This window comes from Gossypium arboreum, chromosome 10 (genome assembly GCF_025698485.1).
Source record: "Gossypium arboreum isolate Shixiya-1 chromosome 10, ASM2569848v2, whole genome shotgun sequence".
Lineage (NCBI taxonomy): Eukaryota > Viridiplantae > Streptophyta > Magnoliopsida > Malvales > Malvaceae > Gossypium > Gossypium arboreum.
The window spans coordinates 55,402,935-55,417,875 of NC_069079.1; the positions used below are offsets into that span (position 1 = coordinate 55,402,935).

The window sequence follows — 14,941 nt, forward strand, 5'->3', positions numbered from 1 at the left end:
TAAGTTTTTTTAGCTTTTCACTAAACCCCGTTTTCTACGTTTTGGGTATACACCTGGTTTCTATTGATGTTAAAATGATCCCGAGCACTCCAGAACCTATAATTGACCAATAGCAACACTCAACTTCAATATTATCATTGAAATCTTTAACAGAAAAATTCCTCAAATGAGAACTCACAATATCACTACGCTTTCGCAACTTAATGGTAACGAGCAGGAACCTTAACGCTAAAACACCTCAGGAACACCAACAGAAACTTGTCCTTTTCTTAAACCGAAAGACCAAAACAAAACCTCCGTTCAGAAACCAACCACGAAACCTTAAAAAATAGGAGAACCGATACTTACCGAACGAGCGCAACAAAAATAAAATAAAATAAAATAAATGATAACAAAATCCCCCCTCAATCCCACTAAATCACTACCAACTGGTAACTACCCACTCCCACAAACTTTTAACTCCATCCAAACACTTACTGCCACCCGAAACAAAAATTAATACCTACGTTCGAGCTTGGATTCGAACATAAGACCTCCAACACACCAACACTCCATCTAACCACCTGACCAACATGCTCATTCTGATATAAGCTTATCAATAATTAAACTTAAGCCCTTTAGGCCAGGCTAAGGCTTCAACCAGAAAAATACAAAAAATTTCCTATGACAAGGCTTGAACTTGGGACCTCACACACACACACACAAAACACTTAACCACTGAAATAGATATAGATTTATGTCATATTTTAATAGCACATAAATATGCAATTTCTAGGGCGCTACAACTCTTCCTCCTAAAAGAAAATTTCGGCCTCGAAATTTACCTGATCAGAACAGATAAGGATACTACTGACGCATTGCATCCTCAGGCTCCCACATAGCCTCCTCAGTGCTATGATTACGCCACAGAACCTTAACCAGTGGGATGGATTTTCTCCTCTGAATCTTTATGTTGCAATCCAATATTTGAACCAGCTCCTCCTCAAAAGTCAGATCTGGCCGAACCTTAATTTACTCAACTAGAACAATGTGCGTGGGATTAGAGCGGTAGCGCCTCAACATCAAGACGTGGAACACATCATGAATACGGTCTAACTCTGGAGGTAGCTTCAACTGATAAGCGATCGGTCCCACTTGTTTCAAAATCCTATATGGTCCAATAAATCTAGGGCTCAACTTGCCCTTACGACCAAATTTTAGTACCTTTTTCTATGGCGAGACCTTAAGAAAAACAAAGTCTTCCACAGAAAACTCAATCTCATGACGCTTCAGGTCTGCGTAAGACTTCTGCCTATCAGATGTCACTTTTAATCGGTCTCAAATCAATCTAACTTTATTCGCGGTATCAGAAACTATTTTAGGACCCAGAACCCATCGCTCACCCATCTTAGTCCAGCATATAAGAGTGCGACACTTACTACCATAAAGTGCCTCATAAGGTGCCATCTGTATACTAGATTGGTAACTATTATTATAGGCGAACTTTTCCAACAGAAAATACTCCTCCCAACTACCAAAGAAATCAATCACATAGCTCCTCAACATATACTTCATTATCTGAATCACCCTCTCAAATTGACCATCTGTCTGAGGATGGAAAGCAGTACTGAAGTCTAACCTTGAACCCAGAGCTTTATGTAACTTTCTCCAGAATTGAGACGTGAAGCGAGGATCTCTATCAGAGATGATCAAAACCAGTACCCCATGTAGTCTCACTATCTTAGACACATACAGTGTAGCCAGCTTCTACAGCGAGTAGTCTGTATGAATCGGTATGAAATGGGTAGACTTGGTCAATCGATCCACGACGACCCATACAGAATCCTTGTTAGTGGGTGTGAGGGGTAACCCACTAACGAAGTTCATCACTCGCTCCCACTTCCAAAGTGGAATCTTAACTGGTTGCAACAACCCCGAAGGTAACTGATGCTCAGCCACTAAATGTAACGCCCCCACGCCCGAGACCATCGCCGGAGTCGAGTATGAGGTGTTACTAAGCTTAGTTTAACATTTTTAGAACTTTGGATTATTGTTTCTACATTCACAGCTTTTAAGCTACTTGCGTCACAGTCACAAGAAAAATCATATCTCGAGTTACGAAACTCGAAATCAAGATCCGTAAATTTTCCTTGAATCTAGACTCATATACCTATTTACTAATTGTTTTCTAGAATTTTTGGTTGGGCCAATTAGTACAGTTTATTAGTTAAAGTTACCCTATTTCAGGACTTGGTAGTCGACCTCTGCTTACTACGAACCACATTTCTCTCTGTAAAAAAATTCATATGACTATGAGATTTTTTCTAATAAAACTAGACTCAATAAGGATTCTGAGGATATAATCGATAACCTCTTGTTTAAGTCCTAGCCACAAGTATAACTCACAAAGGTCTCGGTACATCTTATTTCTGCCAGGATGCATAGCATAAGGGCTACTATACGTCTCTCTCAGTTCAACTACCTCAATTCAGTGTCTTTCGGTATACAGATTCTCCCACGAAAATAGAGTACCCCTTCCTATTCAGTCCAAAGTCCTCAGTATGCCCACTCTCAACCTGTCAGAAATGAAAACCCAAGGATTCATCCTCCAACTGCTTATCCTTAATCTACTCAATCTACATAGGCTTAACCTGAAGCTCAACTAGCAGACTTCCATCATCAAATAAACCGAGGTGAGCAAACATTACCCTCAAATCAGTCATAACCTTACGGCTTAGTGCGTTGGCCACCACATTGGCCTTATCATGGTGGTATTCAATCGTATAGTTGTAGTCTTTAAGCAGCTTAATCCATTTATGTTGCCTAAGATTTAGCTCCTCTTGAGTGAGGAGATACTTGAGGCTCTTGTGATATGTGTAGATGATACACTTTTCACCATATAGGTAATGTCTCCAGATTTTTAATACAAACACCACTATGGCCAACTCTAGGTCATGCATCAGATAATTCACTTCATGAGTCTTAAGTTAACGAGACGCATATGCTACCACCTTACCCTCTTGCGTCAATACACATCCCAAACCGACATGTGATGCATCACTGCAGATAGTAAACTCCTTTCCAGACTTTGGCTGTATCAAGCCAGGGGCCTCAGTCAGTACAGTTTTGAGCTTCTCAAAGCTCTATTGCTATGCATCACTCCAGATAAATGACATACCCTTACATAGCTTCTTAGTCAAGGGTGCCAAAATCAATGAAAACCCTTCCATAAAACGTCGATAATACCTTACCAATCCCAGAAAACTGTGGATCTCAGATACAGTCTTAGGCTGCTTATTCTTAGAGAAAATCTTGGAGAAAATCGAAGCCCCTCGAAACTGGTCAAATAGATCATCTATCCTCGGTAAGGGATACTTATTCTTGATTGTCAATTTATTCAATTTTCGATAGTCAATACACATACGCATCGATCCATCCTTCTTTTTCACAAACAGAACTGATGCTCCTCACGGAGACACACTAGGGCAGATAAACCTACGATCTAGTAATTCTTGAATCTGATCCTTAAGCTCTACAAGCTCTTTCGGTGCCATTCTATAGAGAGTGATGGACATTGGAGTTGTACTAGGAAGGAGCTCAATCCTGAACTCTACTTCACGATTCAAAGGTAACCCAGGTAGCTCTTCAGGAAAAACGTCTGGAAAGTCCTTAACTGTCCTAATATCCTTAACCGAAGAATCCCCAAAATCTGAAACACTGATGTAGGCCAGATACGCCTCACATCCCTTATGAACCAACTGTTCCTCCCTCAATGCAGAAATCACATTGGAAAAGTAGTTCCGATGTTCCCCAATTATGACTACCTCGCTATCCTCTTCAGTTCTCAGTACAACCCTTTTTGTGGCACAATCAAAGCTCATTCAATGTTTAACCAACCAGTCCATTCCCAGTATCAGATCAAACTCTCCAAAAGGTAGTTCCATCAAATCATCTAGAAAAATAGCCCCTTGAACCTCTAAAGAAACGTCTCTAAACAACTTATTTACCTTATTGATTGTCCCGGTGGACACAGTACAGTCACCTCACTTGCGGTGCTCTCAACCAAAATACCCAAGTTCTCGGACACAGTACAAGCTATATAGGAGTGAGTGGATCCTATATCTATCAGTACAGTACCTGTGATAACGTCCGAAGCATCTCTATCCTCTCAGCGATGTATAGCATAAACTAGAACCGGCTACCTCGCCTCAGGATGACCAGCACCTCTGCCCGATGCTCTCTTACCACGGCCCAACTCATATTACCACCTCTGGCCTGGCCACAGCTTCTCGGTGGTTGCTGAACTACTCTCGGTGGTGGTGCAGTACCGGTACCTGGAGCTTGCATCTAATCAGACCTCCGCGGACACTCTCTAATACGGTGCTCTAATGAACAACACCTCAAACAAGCCCCAGTTCTTTTCCAACACTCGCCCTGATGGCATTTACCACTGTCAGTACACGGCGGCTATCCACTAGCAACAATAGGATCCCCAACTTTGATCGGCCCATCAACTCTGGCCTTTTTCTTAGGCATCGAACTCGAGAGCTCCGAATCCCTCTTATCCCTACCTCTCTCTCAGTTCTAGTGCTCAGCGCGCTTCACTTCCTCAGTGATCTTTGCCTTATCAACTAGTGTAGCAAAGTCTCGCTCCATCTGTAGAGCTATTAGAACCCTCAGATTATCTCTGAGGCCATCCTCGAAGTGAACACATGGCTCATACTCATTCATCACCATACCTCGTGCATAGCGGCTCAGTCTTAAAAATTCGGTCCCATACTCTGCCACCGATCTATCTACCTGAGTTAGATTTAGGAACTCTCTCCTACGAGCATCTACATAGCTGACCCCCACATATTTCCCTTGAAAGGCGGACTTGAAGAACTCCTAGGTTAGTCGTTCAGGCTGAGTGTCCTCCTTAACAGTAAGCCACCACTGATATGCCTCATCACGTAGCAACGACACAACACCCTTTAATTTTTACTCGATAGTGCAGTCCAGATCATCCATAATCCTCTCTATGGCCTCTATCTAGTACTCAGCACGTTAGGGGAAACTTTAGCAATACCCTTGAAAAACTCAGCTTCGTCCATAGCCAACCCGCAGCCTCTAGCTCCAATATTGGGCCCAACAACCCTCTCTAAAATCCTCAACATGGCCTAGGACATGCCCCGTCGCCAGCCGCTCAATTATGAGACCCAGTCTCACTCACAGGTGAAGTTGGTGTCTCACTAGTATCCAAATTAGGTAGATTGCCAGATGACGAAGGCACAGCTCGAGGACCTCTATGGCCTCTATCATGGCCTCTTGTACTCCATCCGCAAGTACCTCTAGTGCTCATTGTCTAATTGCATTTTATCTGTATTAACAATTTTATGCATCAGTTTACAGTTCCAATATTTATTAATAGATATCTTATGAAAACAGTATCAGAAGTGTAAAGTTTGTTTTCTACATCGTAGTGTCAATCAATGTCTATCAATTTTACTACAGTCTGGGTATACCCTATTTTGGGTGTTTTCAGTTTAGTCTATCTATAGTAGTCTCAGTATATACTACCTATAGAAGTTTCAGGATATACTATCAAAAATAGTTTCAGAATAATTCATAGTTTCAGAAAACTTACTGATCAGCATCGGAGACTCGATGTACCACACTTTCAGTAAAAACATTTAGAAATCAGTTCTCAGAAAATCACGTCTTAAAAACCCACATCCACAGCCGAGTTTTGAAACTTGGTTCTGATACCACTAAATGTAACACCCCAAACCCAGCCTAGACATTATGGTCGAATCTGGTGATGTTACATGATAATGTTTGAAACTAAGTTGTTACGATTAAATAATTTTCATTTTTTTACACTTGTTGACCCTAAAATCATAAGTTATTTAGTCAATCGTTTTAACACATTTCATTGCGGAAGCTTTTAAAAGTCATTTTGGATAAATCGTGTGTTTGGAGAAAACTTTACCTTTTTGAAAATTGTGTTTTTAAACATCTAGCAGTTATAAATCCATAAAAATAAATAATAACCCAATTTAAGTAAAAGTCCCAGAAAGTCCGCAATTTACATCTAAAATTAACCCAAAAATACTTAAGAATTAAATACCAAAATTTAAGTCTAAATGGTTTATAATATGTGTGGCCACCATCGAGTCCTCCGTTGTACCAACCCGTTAAGTCCGGGGATTACCTATGCACATTAAACAAATGGGTGAGTTTACGTAAACTTAGTGTGTAATCCCATAGAAAACATACAATAGCCAATTACAGTGCACAGTCAAAACAATCCTGGGCCTAAGCTCTTTTTAGTGTTAGTAACAGTTTGGGCCTTAGCCCATCTCAGTACAGTGTTCAGTAAGTAGTAGGGCTTAAGCCCATCATAGTATCAGAAGAAGTCATGCAATATTCAGAAACAAAATCCCACACAACCAGCCTCTACATACCATCTCTATCCAACCCTACACTCCATGTGGGGATATAATCAACCCACTAATCCCTACACTTCAAAAAGTATCGAATGCAACACTAAACAGTGGTTTTTAGCTAAGCTGCCAGTAAATTAGGCTCGAGGCCTTTCAGTACACCTTCTCCAAATAATACCAACCCCCATCCCAATGCAATGCAACATATAGTAATGACAAGCTATATCATGGCAACAGTACATGCAATATCAATTCATTAAATATCATTATGCTTGATAACATGCAAAAATATATATCAGTCATATAGTCATTTCAGTTAATTAGGGGTCTAAGTAGTGTTTACCGACCCTACAGTAGGTTTACAGTCGACTTGGACGACTCCTGCAACCTTAGAAAACATTTCACTAAAATGGGCTCACACGCCCATGTGGCTTGCTCTTGTGGCCTACACGCCCATGTGGCTCGCACGGCCCAAATTGGCCTTTGTCGTGGGATTACACAGCCTGGCCTAAAATCCCACACGCCTATGTGATTTACCCGTGTGACCCACACGGCCTAAATCGGTTGAGCTCGTGTATTTTACACGGCCCACCTGGCCATCACACGGCCATGTTTGATGCGCACGGCCTTGCTCGTCAATCAACACCCGTGTTCCATCACACGGCTTACAACACAGGCGACCACACGCCTTGTGATGTCGAAAGTAAGCTTTTTTGGCTTTTCATCGAACCTTATTTTTTGCATTTCGGGTACACACTTGGTTTCTATTGATGCTAAAACGATCCCCGAGCACTCTCGAACCTATAATTGACCAATAGCAACACTCAATTTCAGTATTATCATTGAATCCTTTAATGTAAAAATTTCTCAAACGGGAACTCACAATATCACTACACCTTCGCAACTTACCGGTAACGAGTAGGAACCTTAACGCTGAAACGCCTTAGGAACATCGACAGAAACTTGTCCTTCTCCTAAACAGAGAGACCAAAATGAAACCTCCATTCAGAAACCAACCACAAAACCTTAAAAAATGGTAGAATCGATACTTATGGAACGAGCGTAACAACGTTGAACCAAAAAAGAAATAGTGGGAAAACCAGAACGAAGAGGGGAAAACAGAAAAATTTCAGCAGATTAAGAGGAAAATGAGAAGTCAAAACTAGAAGAAAATTTTTGGAGATTTCAGAAAAATAAAATAAAAGATAACAAAATCACCCCTCAATCCCACTAAATCACTACCAACTAGTAACTACCCACTCCCACAGACTTTTAACTCCATCTAAACACTCACTGCCAACTGAAACAAAAATTAATACCTATGCTCTTTGAACACAGGACCTCCAATACACCAACACTCCATCTAACCACTAGACCAGCAGGCCCATTCTGATATAAGCTTATCAATAATTAAACTTAAGCTCTTTAGGTTAGGCTAAGGCTTTACCCAGAAAAATACAAAAATTTTCCCATGACAAGGCTTGAACTTGGGACCTCACACACACACCTAGAACACTTAACCATTGAAGCAGATATAGATTTGTGTCATATTTTAACAGCACATAAATATGAAATTTTTGGGGCGCTACAATATTTGCCTTTAGTTGAATTTGCTTATAATAATAGCTATCAGTCTAGCATTAAAAAGGCACCATACAAAGCTTTGTATGGCCGAAAATGTAGAACTCCATTGTATTGGACAAAGCTCAGTGAGAAACAGATACACGGAGTTGACTTACTATGTGAAACTGAAGAAAAGGTGAAAGTAATTCAAGATAGTTTGAAAGTAGCCTCTGATCGTCAAAAGTCTTATACCGATCTTAAACGAAAAGAGATAGAATTTCAGGTCAGGGACAAAGTATTCTTGAAAGTATCACATTGGAAGAAAATTCTCCGATTTGGCCGAAAAGCAAAGTTGAATCCACGGTTCATTTGGCCATATGAAATCACAAAAAGAATCGGACCTATTGCGTACCGATTAAACCAGAGCTTGATAAAATTCACAACGTTTTTTATGTGTCTATGTTACGATGATATCAGTCAGATCCTTCACATGTTATTTCTCCATCAGAGGTAGAGATTCAGCCTGATATGACTTACAATGAGTAATCGTTCAAAATCCTGGCATGTGAAACAAAAGAGTTAAGAAATAAAAAGGTAGCATTAGTAAAAGTTCTCTGACAACAACATGGTATAAAAGAAGCTATCTAGGAACTAGAGGATACCATAAGGAAGCAATACCCCAATCTCTTTACTGGTAATATTTTCGAGGATGAAAATTTTTAAGGGGGAAAGAGTTGTAACAACCCATTTTCAGTGAAATCGGAATAGTGGCTCCGGGACCAAAAATCCAAGCCAGAAAGAAAATTTATTTTAATATTATTGCATGATCTGCATTATGATAGGAATGTTATATGAAAATTCTGATAAGAAAATTTTATCGATTATGTGTTTAATTATGGAAAGGACCAAATTGCATAAAACGTAAAAGTTAAATTTTAAAAGCGAAAAGGATCAAATAGCTATGGAATTCAAAACTTGAGGTCCTTAAATGGTAATTATACCATTAAAGAAAAGTTAGTAGATATTTTTGGTTATTCATCCATGGAAAATTAGAAAAAGGCTAAGGACTAAATTGGAAATCAAAATAATTAAAGATGATAAATAATTAAATAGAAATATCATCTTATATTATTATTATATTCATCCTCAAATTTGATGGAAACCCTAGGAGAGATGAAGGAAACTTATCAAGCTTAATTGGGTAAGTATTCAAGTCTCATTTTTAGTAATTTTTATATTTTTGAGACCAAAATAGTCTAACCTATCTATTTTGGGGATTAATTTAAAAATTTATCAAAGTAACAAAGTTTTTTCATGGATGAATTTGCTAAAAATTTGAAATTTATGATAGAAAATGAAAGGTTGTTGATAGATAAACAACTTTTACAAAGTGAATTTTGATGAAATTATGATTTAAGGACTAAATTGTAAAGATATGAAAGTTGAAGAAAAATTCTGAATTTTATGGAATACTTGTACTATAAATTTTATACTAAAATTTAGGTTAGGCTTGGAATAAGGACTAAATTACATGAATTTCATTTTCCGAGCCTAGGGATGAAATTAGAATTTATGAAAAGGTTAAGGGGCAAAATGGTAATTTTGCCTAGGGTGTAAATTGAATCCAATTGAATATGAAATGTGATAAATTGATGATTAAATTCATTTATATTGATTCAGACAACTCAAATTCGAAGCTAGATCGATGAAAAGAAAAAGTTTCGGATTAATAGAATTTCTTCTACGAACAACTATTAAGGTAAGTTCGTGTAACCGAATTGTGTTTATTTATATGTTTTTATTGAATGTGTTATGTGATTGTACAAATTATAAATGTTTAAAGTATGAAATAAATTATATGCCCGATATAGCTTGAATAAATGTGAAGTGCCGTTTGAATAATGAAATTCGATGGATATATGTAATTTCCCATATTGAATGTGAACCTGCATATGTTGCAGACAGAATTTAGCTTGGACGAGTAATCCTGATAAAGCCCACTTGAGCATTCTGATAAATAGTTCTTGTGAGCATCTTGATCGATAGTGATTTTGCATGTGTTGCACATTACCACAACTCTATGTGAGCGTCCTGTTACATGACTTGATCGGTTGTGATCCTACATATATTGCAGACACAAACGCAGCTCTACGTGAGCGTCCTGATATAAACTCTTATGGGCTTCCTGATATGGCTCACTTGAACTCCCTGTTACCTTATCTATATTAACTTTTTGGAGTTATCTGTTAAGCTTTATGAGCTACCTGATTAAAAACTCTTATGAGTTTCCTGTTTAGCCCGGATAAGTGTCCTGTTACATGGTTCATTTGAGCATCCTGATATGTGGCTCGAGAGTGTGCTTTCTGATTATGTGCCCTAATGAGTATCCCTGGACATGAATTGACATATTATTGAATTGTAAACCTAGTGTGTACTACTTGCGTATCCATCTATATTTCAATAATTCAACAGAAAACACTCCTGATGAGAGAAATTATGAGATCAAAAGAGTGATATCTTGAATGTTTTTGTAATATTTGAAAGTTTGTGGCATGATAAGCTCATCTAGAATTATTGAATTGTAGTACTTTATAACTAATGTTTTGGATGAAATAGTAAAGCATAGAAATCTAGTTTATTGGTATGTTTTGAGTAATCGAAGTGTGGGAAATTGATTTGGGAGATGAATTAAATGTGATTACATTGTGAAATCTAAATTTTTACAGGGGTTTTACATAAAATAGGAAAAAATATTGTCGAAATTTTTGTAAAATAATTTTACCACTATGTTTCCTTTAAAAAAAGATAAAATGGAAAAGTGAGTTGCTTCGACAATGAAATGTGACATTTTATATTTAGATCCAACAATTGGGTAGGGTATAAGGTGTCACATGTTCTTTTTCTTTTAATTTAATTATGATGAATTAATTTTGTTAATGCTAGATTACTTACGATTCTTTAGTTTAGTTATTAATGCATTTGATTGTTTTACTCATTCAAGTATTATCACGCTCATGCTTGTTTATGCATCACTAACATGAGTAAGTTTATGAATTAATCTATTGATCTGAAGATGATAATTAATGGACACACTACTTGAATGGTGCATGTTTGATTTCTTAACAATTAGATTAGTGTTAATATCGAGAAATATTGTTACCTTGCACAACATTTAGGTAAGATGCCTGAATATGAAAACTTAAAGTAGATTAGACATAGACATGCGTAAAAGAAACTAAAAGGTTAGACATTTACGAGCAGCTTACTACTTGTAGAATTTGGTTTTAAATCATGGGACCACCATAACATCCTTTAGCATTGTTTTTAATAATTATAAGTTATGGGAAAGTAATGAATATAGCATTTCATGCCATTATGATTGAAATTTGAGTTAGTATTTGTTATCTTTTATTCTGTGTTTATATTTTTATACTTAGTGAGTTTTAATCAAACTAGATAGTTAACTCATTTCACTATCATTATTCTTCATCACCAACTTGCCAATTATTAATTGTGCAACTATTGACTTACATATACAGTCCATATGGAGACGGTAACTTTCTACTAACTACTTTATTTCTTATTGACGATTGTGTACACTTGCACATTATTCGATAATCTTGTGAACAAGTTTTTGGCACCATTGCCAGGGACTATTTAATCATTAATTGTGAAATTAATTATTTTTCAATTGATTTACTTATTTGTTTTTTTTTTTTAATTTAGTTGTTTCTGTGATCTTTGTTAGGTGTTTATGAACATAAATTGAATTATCAATCTACTTCCAATTAATCCTAAAATTGAGCACACCTTTAGACAAAGAAAAAGGGAACAAGTAGCTCATTGACAAGCTACAAAAATGAATCTTGCACAACAAGATCAAAGAGATGAAGCTGTTAATGCTCAAAATCTAGTCATTATTACTAATGACAGAGACCGTGTCATATGCCAATATGCTATTCCTCTTTTCAATGAACTTAATCCAAGAATTGTGAGACCCAAAATTGATGCACCGTAGTTCGAATTAAAGCTAGCGATGTTCCAAATGCTTCAAACGGTGGACCAATTTAGTGGGATGCCTAGTAAAGATCTACACCTTCATCTTCGCTTATTTATAGAAGTAAGGGACTCCTTCAAATTGGTCAGAGTGACCAATGATGCTTTGAGATTGGAGTTATTCCAATACTTATTGAGAGATAGAGCGTGAGCATGGTTGAATTCCTTACCACCCGACTCCATAACCACATGGCAAGAATTGGTTGAACGATTCTTAATGAAATATTTTCCTCCTAATAAAAATGCCAAGCTTCAGAATGAGATCATTACAATCCAGCAACTTGATGATGAATCTCTATATGAGGCATGAGAGCGATTAAATGATTTATTACGAAGTGCCCTCACCATAGTTTACTACATTACATTCAATTGGAGACTTTCTACAATGGTTTTAATGCACATACAAAAATGGTGGTAGATGCTTGTAACACCCCGTACCCGAGACCGTTGCCGGAGTCGAACACGAGGTGCTAACCGACTTAATTCATTTACTTTCACAGTCCATTTTAAAAATTTCCAGGCAGTTGGCTAACTGCGTCACTATCACCTTAAAAATCTTATCTTGAGTTCCAAAACTCGAAAATCAGTATTGTAATTTTTTCCTGAAACTAGACTCATATTTCCATCTACTGATTTTTTTATAGAATTTTTGGTCGGGCCAATTAGTACAGTTTATTAGTTAAAGTCTCCCCTGTTACAGGGTGCGACTACACTGACCTTCATACATTACAATTTGGATATCTCCCTGTACAGGGCTTCAATACTGATGACGTTTGTTTCTATAGAAACTAGACTCAAAAAGGAATCTATTCATATATGGAATGACTTCTAAATGTCTCTGTTTAATTTATAATGAATTTCCAAAGTCAGATCAGGGGATCCAGAAACCGTTCTGGCCCTGTCTCACGAAAACTTTAACATCTCATAATATAATGTTCATATGAATGTTTCGTTACTTTCCTGTGAAAATAGATTCATCAAGGTTCGATTACATAATTTATTCACTATTTAATTCCATTCCTACTATTTTTAGTGATTTTTCACATCCACATCACTGCTGCTGCCAGCATCTATTTTTAAGGTAAACTTTACCTATTTCATGATCCTCCATGGATCAACTAGAGTTTGTCATACATATTCCAAAAGTGATCATGAATAACCATTCCCATGGCTAACCGTTACCAACATTTCCATACCTCTCGACGGACAACATATAAAACGATTATAATGCTATGATCAAAGTATATTTAAGCCATTTTCGCATGGCTATCCAAATTTACACAAAACCAAGGGTACATGACCAACAACAAAAGGGTAGTCCTATACATGCCATTTCAAAGTTCAACCAAAAGTATACCAAAAGGAGCTTTGATAGTGTGGGCGACTTCGACTTCAAAAATCCGAGTCCGATAGCTGAAGAACCAAAATCTATAAAAGAGAATTAAATAAACAGAGTAAGCATTAAATGCTTAGTAAGTTTTGAGCAAAGAATTTAAGCATAATCAAGTATAGCATTCATATAACTAAACGGATAATTCCATATATACATATTCTCAAATCATTCCTACTTCACATTCCAACCCCTATATTCATACATAAGGGATCATCTTAGCCAAATACCGGAAGCTCATTACTCGACTGAGCGAATATTATTCGAAGGGAATCAACTATTCCAATGCACATACGAAACATACCTCATTGTTGGGATTTTACAAGAGTATTAACTGAAATTTTTTTTACAGCAAGATCGCTCATTCCCGAATCACGTACCTTTGGAATTTAACCGGATATAGCTACTCGTTCAAATGCCTTCGGGACATAGCCCGGTTATAGTAACTCGCACAAATGCCTTCGGGACTTAACCCGGATTTAGTAACTCGCACCAATGCCTTCGGGCTTAGCCCGGAATTAGTAACTCGCACAAATGCCTTCGGATCTTAGTCCGGATATAGTCACTTAGCACAAAGCCTTCGGGACTTAGCCCGGACATCATTCGAATAACCATGCACATTTATCAATAAATCATGACACATCCGTATTTCATTTTCATTACCAAAGCTCAAACACAAGACACTTATCACACTTGCAATTTCGGCTCAATAGCCACATACAAAGAGCATGATTTTGATTTGCTTAAAACATGATCTAATCAAATCATAATCTAAGTTCCATTACTCAAAACTTACCTCGGATGTGGTCGAACAATTTCAAGGCTATTCGATAACTTTTCCTTTCCTTATCCAACTGTGGTCCTCTAAGCTCTTGAGCTAATTCAAACAAATTTAACTTATTAAAGTCTCATTATGCTAGCTTATGGCGAATATGACAAGGAGTTTAATAGGTCATATGGCCACCCTTTAGCTCAAATACACAATGGTCATGCATTTTTAATCACATTAAGCAATTTAACACAATTCATTTGAACATCAAAAGAGAAGCTCAAGGTACTTAGCCCATATATACATTAGACATTAGAGTCACATATGTACGAAATCACGAATCGAATTCAACATATTAGCTAATATTCCCCTTTTCCGAATTTTCTAAGTCAAGATAAAAGCATCAATATGCTTGCCTCTAACCGAACACATACAACACTTTCATGTGGCTGAATATACATGTCTAGGTTGAGGCCGATTATATGCTTAATACTTCCTACAAATATGGTTGCTTGTATTGACTACATACCATTTGTTTCAAATTCAAAACTCTATTAATACACATATACACACTAGTAAATCAAACATTAACATTTTCTCTCACCTTACTACCATTTCTCATCCAAACAACGTGAATAACAACCATATTTCTCCTCTACTTTCTACCATGGCGAATGCATCACAACACCATACCATTTCAATTTTGGTCATGGTTAAACAAAGAACTTAATGTCTCACTCAAAAATGCTAAAAAGAAGA

General features: G+C 37.2%; 1 non-coding gene across 1 annotated transcript; it reads right to left on the reverse strand.

Annotated features, from left to right (window-relative positions):
* Nucleotides 1-12,270: 12,270 nt before the first annotated feature.
* LOC128283070 (small nucleolar RNA R71) lies at nt 12,271-12,376 on the reverse strand. The gene has a single exon (XR_008273412.1). It is a non-coding gene; the product is annotated as a small nucleolar RNA R71 (small nucleolar RNA).
* Nucleotides 12,377-14,941: the final 2,565 nt, after the last annotated feature.